The sequence below is a fragment of the Echeneis naucrates genome, chromosome 7 (assembly GCF_900963305.1).
Source record: "Echeneis naucrates chromosome 7, fEcheNa1.1, whole genome shotgun sequence".
Classification (NCBI taxonomy): domain Eukaryota; kingdom Metazoa; phylum Chordata; class Actinopteri; order Carangiformes; family Echeneidae; genus Echeneis; species Echeneis naucrates.
In genome coordinates, this window is record NC_042517.1 from 6,976,260 (window position 1) to 6,982,259 (window position 6,000).

The window sequence follows — 6,000 nt, forward strand, 5'->3', positions numbered from 1 at the left end:
CCACACAGGCACAGGGAGAACATGTGGCTAAAGCACTAATCACTATGCCACCATGATGCCCTCTACAGTAGTTCGTTATCATTAATTATTAACCGCTTGGTGTATAAAATGACACATAATGGCTACAAATGTCCATCATGATTTTAATTGGTTATTTTTCCCGCCTAGCAGTTCAGAACCAGGTTTGTGAGTTTGTTTGCTTAAAAAATTGTATCTCCAAGGTAAATATAAGACAAAGCAGACAGTGTATGCTGAACATGCTTTACTATTGAATATCTAGTTTTCTCTGCACTGCTTTGTAGAAGTATAGTACAACGATCAGACCACAGTCCTGTTTATACAATATACGTTCCAGACATTTCTTTTTCCTGCCGTTGTTTGGCATTATTGTCACATCTACACTACTATGCTACCACTTTCCCATTAAAATGAATAGGAAAGTGTGTCCAAGTGTGTGGTGTATGTTCCTATAATAGCTCTGTGTTTGTGTTAGCTTATCTGTGTTTACCTGTTTTGTGTGTTTTTGCAGCTTCCTGGATGTTTTCTTTCAGCTCTCTGTATGTTGAGAGCAACTGTTCTGAGACCTCTTTGTATGTCCACATACTTGACTGCAGGCCTATCAGAGTGGGGTTTCCTCCCCTTTAATTGAATGTGGCTTTTGTGGTTGGAGCGGCAGCCAACGATGATACCGAGCAGCACATCCAAAGCCAGGCCTGAATACATCCCTTCAGAAACCTGCGGTTGACATCAGACACTACAGCCACATCTTTGTGAATCTGTCTCCTTGTAGAACAACACAAAATCCACCAACATGCTCTGTGATAGAAGTTGTAAAATAACAGCTTTTATGTTTGATGAGTTGGGGAATTTGATCATTTTTGGCACGTAATTTTGTGACCAATGTTCATTTTCACCAGCCCATCAGTCAGCTATAAGCTAAACCCATAATGATGTATTCAAATATCTACCCGGTTCTCCAAATGGACTCACTTTACGAGCAAAGGAAACCCCAAACGTGTAAACAGTTGAGCAGCTCGGACCAGAGAAACAATCATCAAGCATCTTGTTTTGATCGAATAGTTGATTAAAATCAAACAAATGTTGCAGCTCTCCTTGTTTGGAAATCCTTTTTCTGCTTTTAAGACACCACACAATAGGCTCTTATAAATAGAACAAACTTTGTGCTGGTCCAGAAGTACAGATAGAATCTTTTACTCTTTTAACTGAACGTTTGATATTGATAGGAACAGATAATTATTTGCTACCTGATTTACTTTTACATTTTCTCTTCTGGCTGACATTTTCATTGAAAGCCAGAGAGTGCAGTAGGAGACCTGTGAGTTAGTACGAAGTTCTTTATCGATTTATTAAGTGTAAGGAGATGAGGTAAAGAGATGCTCTGAAAGTGCATAGTTGGCTAAGTGTTTGTTCACTAGCTTATTCCATTATCATTCATACACACAAAGTGGCGTTGCTAACAGTGGCAGTAGCTCCTCTTTATGCACACTCATCGGACATACTGCAAAAACTTTTGCTCTTAGTGCTGAATTATTGGCATGGTGCCACCTCTGCTACTTTGATTCTTCATTTGAAGAATTAAAATTGAAATTCATTACATGTCGCTGAGACTTCATTTAAGGAATTTAACCTGAGAGACAACGACTGAAAGCCTGTAGTCTTGCCACCACAGTTCTGCTCCAGAGGTTTCAAACGAGCAGTCTTTAGAAAATGTCAGGTTAGATGCAGACAAAAATCAGGCACAGATGTTTTGTTTAAACTGTTTGATGGTTCTTCTCTTGTCAAAACCATCTTGAAAACTGCAGAGGCCTGGAAAGCTCCCTCCTAACAGCAGCAGCATGGTGTGTATGGGCTCTTGTAAAGATGGATCTGTGGGAATTTTTATGTGCTGAGGGACATCAGCAGTGTCATTAGCAGAAATATGGAGTGAATTAGGCCGGCGGTGCAAAATATACAAAGAGTCTGCAGAAAGACGTGGCTTATGTCAACAGCAGCTTGTGTTTTTGCTTTCTTCACCCACTCATGTCGTCTCAGGCTGACATCAAGACCTCAGAAACACAGTTTGGGAAATGTAAAAATCCCGGTAATAATGTTTCGCTCCTCGCCATGTAAATTCATTTTATCACCAACATTATAGCCAAGCTATGTTTGCTTGTACATGGAGATAATCTCAAGAGGAGCTCAGGGAGCAGAGTGTAATCTTGGATCAGGACACATGAAATCTGTGAGCTGAGAATGCAGTGAATATAGGAAAATTGAGGGCTTGCAAGAAGAAGAATAATCTGCGACAGCCCTGGACTACTGCTGAGAGAATCAGCAACGGAAAGACGCAGGAAGACCAATATAGACAGAAATTGGAGGATGTGTTTTCTGGTCAGGAACCCATTGCTAAAATTAGCGAGGATGTAAATTCCTGAGCGTGGCCGTTTCGTCAAATCCGTGCATGACACTGAGAGCTGCCAGGAGAACATAAAAAAAATAAAATAAAAGAAATGGAAGGGCGGCGGTATAGGGAGAGGTCATACATAAACAGGGCCATAGTAATGTTTTTTCTTCCTTACTTCTTTTTAAATCGACCTTCGCCCTGAGAACAAAGACATTTAACAAGCCACAAGAGGGAGGGTAAAAGCGCTGGAAGCCACGGCCCCTGTGCACAACAGTCCACGGGGGGAGGCTCGGACGCCAAGCCTTCAACACAATCACCACACATGCTATTGTGGCCTGCAGTAAAGCACTGGTGTGGCTCAAATCTCAAGCTAACCCCCTCCGCCCCCACCCTTGCCACCAGGCCTCCCTCTCCCCCCTGCTCTTTCCCTGTCTCTGTATGCATCCCTGTCATTTACAGTCCTAATGACAAGACACAAACTTCCACACATTCAACCCCCACGGAGCGAGGATAATCACATTACAGCCGACGACATAAACCCGAGCTCCTCCGGCAGTCAGTTTGGATGCATTCAGACGTGGATTTGCATAAATCCAAACAGTACAATCAGCAGCTAAACGCTGTGGCTCCGCTCCTCTTTTTCCATCGTGGAAGAAAGCGAGAGGGCAGAGTATCGTCCACGCTGTAAAACACTGGGGAAATGGATGGATGGACATGGAAAATAGTAGAAGACTTTCTCAGTTCACAGTCGCCAAGCCAGGACTGTTTCTCAGCACACTTTTGGTTTGACAAAGGCAGGAACACACAGTGAGCTGCAAGTCAAGGACAAAGACTCATGAGGGACTTAGTGTCTGATCCAAGTTCCCATGATCTATTTGCACTGGGCTTTTTCTTACTATTTCGATGTTGATCCACAGATTAATTCAATAGCCAAATATTGACATTCCCTTTTTGAGTGTGTGGGTCTTATCTGAGGAATGTGTTTCAGGCTTTGTCACTTGTATCAATCAACCAAAGCTGATAATTTTGGAAACAGAAGGTGCCAGGGACTTCCTCGTCTCCGCAAGGTCGTGGGGGAGATAAGGCAAAGTTGATCAGTCAAGGTGAAGTTCCAAGTGAGCGTGTGGTGCGTTCAGATGAGCTACTCCAGCTCACAGGGTCACATTTTATAAATGTTTTCTTCCCCAGCAGGTGTGGGTTATGAAATGTGAGAAGGTAAACTGATGCAACACGCCAACAGAACATTTGACACGGACATTTACCCCCTCTCCTTCCTGCCCGAGGCTTTTCTGAGATCGCCCTACCCTCAGTCAGGCATACAGGGGCCATGAGTGCCCAGTTTATGCGATATAAGGAAACACATAAAAATAGACAACCCACAAACTAATTTGTAAAATAATATCAATTTGACGATTTGTAAATACACACAGCACAAGCAAACACACAAACAGAGCTGGCTCCAGAGAAAACGAAGTAGTGCTGAATCCAGCTGTGCTCCTTGTTAATTACCATGTTTTCTGAATTTCCTTGTGGTTTGTATGTTTGTATATGTAACATTAAGGGGGGTTACATTGAGTTTACGGGTGTTACAGTGCGTTCATTACGTTTTATTTTATATGACATGAACCATACTTCAGTGAAAAAAACTGGCTTTGAAAGGTAATTCCTGTTTTTTTCAAATTATGTCTGGTTTGCATACTTCGGGCAGCTGGTTCTTTCAATCATGAACACAAACAGAAGTCAGTCATGCAGGTTGTCAATAAGCCAACAGAGATTATCTAACAGCCTTCATTGACAAGTGTTTAATCTCTCATTGTGTGCAAAAAGCTTTGTGGACAATTAGGAGATGACCTGGGAAAAAACTGTGTTGGTTGGATAACTTGGATAAAAACTATTACTGTACCTTGTAGATGAGATCAAAGTTCTTATTACTGATTTGCTTTTTGTTTTTTTTTAATGAAAAAAAATATTTCGGCTAAATTCTGGTGAAATGTCCTTTCAGGGTGTTGTGCGTGTCTGCGTATTGTCAAGCAGGTGTCACCAGTAAAACCTATGATCTTCAAACTACGAGTTATATTGCGTATAATTATGAGCCACACTGTTTTCTGTAAACAAGTAAGTAAACAAGTGCCAGTCTGCAAATCATGTTTAACCAATATTCACCGCATGGATTTGTAGTCATGCGGGAGGTCAGGCATATGACACCATAATGAAGAAATGTCTTTAACAAACTTTATGTTTATTGTCTCCCAGCCCAGTTCAAAGGACAGTCTCAGTCTCCAAAGAGGAAGAGAGAAAGTCTGACCTTCACTTCAGATGAGATCGTGGGAGAAGAACATCTGATATCACACTGGAGGTTATTGCCAAGGCTACGCACCTCAAACAGCAGGCCAAAGTGAGAGCTCTGTTTAATAAATACAAACATCAGAGCTGAATTTCAGACTTTTAAGTTTTCTTTTAAGCCAATGTTTAATGTCAGGTTTAATTATCAAATCTAAATCTAATTATTTAAAACCCCAAATAAATGATAAAAAGTACTTTTTACAATGTCTCTGTGTGTGTGTGTGTGTGTGTCTGTCACATATTTATTACAGGTTCCAACTGAGGAATTAAAGCATTCAGCAGCATTATAAGGATCTCCAGGTGGAAGTATAAACATCCTGGCACCGTCTAAAACAAACAAAAGCATTCCTTTGCTGTTTTGTGTCAATCACACAGAATGCTTTGCCAAAACTTTAAGACTTTATTGCTCCACAAATGCAATGAAGACAATCTCATGTGAACAATTCAGGAATAAAAGAGGAACAGAGAACACATTTTTTTTTTATTATTATTATTATTAAGAATGAGAGAGCAACCTTCAGTTATAATCCCAGCTCAGTGTTTATCAGGATAAATAAATAAAAGTACAAAATAAATAGACTATTAAATACAATATAAAACAACAGGCAAAAGGGAAGGAATTTGCTCTTTGAAGAAACTTCCAAAATGTTTGGAAAGGCAGCAGAAGCAGTAGATATTGCTTTGGAAGAAAGTGGTGGAAACTTAAGAAAATAATCATTGGTGATATGGCAAATAGTGAAATCATACAACAAATACAAAGTGGAATTACAACCAGTAAACCAGAGTAATAACAAAACAAAATCCCTTTTCCAAAGATGGGTCTATCAGCTACATTAGAATTAGAAACACAACACAGGAAAAATTCAAGTAAAGGAAGGTGCACATCAGTAACACAATGATTTGCAGTCATCAATTAAGAGAAGAGCACTGAGGAAAAACTGTCCACTCATCACTTCCCATTAAACCGGAGAGTCGCTTCATTAAAACAAAACCAAAGCGAACTCCCGATCCCGCAAACAGGCACTTCAAGATGTCTTTCAATGTCAAGCGCTGAATTGTCAAAGCTTAGTTTCATGTACAGTTTATTCCCATCAGCATGTTACTCAATCCACCAGCAGTGAATAATTGCATAACTTCTACAAAACATTGAAATTGCAAACCACATGAAATTTCAAACCACAACAAATATGCGTTATTTTTTATTTTTTTTATTTTTAGGGGTTGGGGGCAGTATGTCTAACTTCAACATCTCC